We start from the raw sequence: 1,122 nt of genomic DNA on the forward strand, positions 1-1,122 counted from the left end.
GGGGTTTAAGTGCAGAGGAAATGTTTTGAGAATGATGAGGACAATGAATGTACAAATGCGCTTTACACAATTGATGTGTGTACGGATTGTGATAAGAGTTGTATGAGGCCCTAATAAACTGATTAAAAAAATTCTGTCTGTGACTTATGTCTGTCATTTGTGCAGTTCTAAACCTGCCTAACTGTACCTGTATCTTAGATGGCTCAAAAGATAGTATGCGAAAGTGAATGTACACTTGAAAATGCTATTTCCTTTGTATCCATCTATGCTTATATTTAATGATGTTTAGTTCAGATGAGATAACCTGTTGAATTATTTCATTTAAAACCTAAGGTTCAACCTTGTCCATCTAGAAGTCAATGTCCTCTCATATATTTTATGTTATCACAGAGCAGTTCATGTACTGACCATCTTTCATCTTCTGGTGGCACTCTCAAGTAAGATATGGATTACTAACCAGATAGTCTGTGATTCAAAGACCCCAATGACTCCTGGGGGGAAATATGAGGCAATGCCTCCTATAAAGATTTACACGGCTCCAGAAAACTCTATGTAGGGCAGCTCCAGAAAACTCTATGTAGCTGTGAGCCACGTTGAATGGATGGGTTTGAGATATGGTCCTGCCCTGTGGTAGTTACATAATCTGGTGTCAACTTGCGAAAGGTTGGAAGCTAGCCTGTCAATTGGGTCACAGCTTGATGACCTCGTTTGTAGGTGCTGCAGAGATAATAGTCTCTGGTGGCCAGATACACACAGACTTTCTGTTTTGTCTTCCTGCTGACAAGATACAAGGAACTATGCTAGATAGAGTCCTGGAACTGGAAGGACCATGTAGAGACCCTTGCCAACTTTGAGATGCTTCCACTGCCACTGAATCCGCAAGACTTTCCACCTACTAGCCTGTGATCTTCATGCATTTGGCATCATTGCATGTGTTGCATGAATCTGAAGAGGAATTTATAGATTGATATTGGACATATGGGCTAATATCGGACTTATAGACTTGAACTGGACTGGGCTGGAATTTTTTAAAATATACAATTGCTCTTTTATATAAAGCTCTTTTTTATACACATATAAGTGTTTGTTTCTCTAGTCTACCCAGGCTAACACATGCCCCAT

This window comes from Echinops telfairi, unplaced genomic scaffold (assembly GCF_000313985.2).
Source record: "Echinops telfairi isolate 266 unplaced genomic scaffold, ASM31398v2 ScPeMD7_1713;HRSCAF=2227, whole genome shotgun sequence".
NCBI lineage: Eukaryota > Metazoa > Chordata > Mammalia > Afrosoricida > Tenrecidae > Echinops > Echinops telfairi.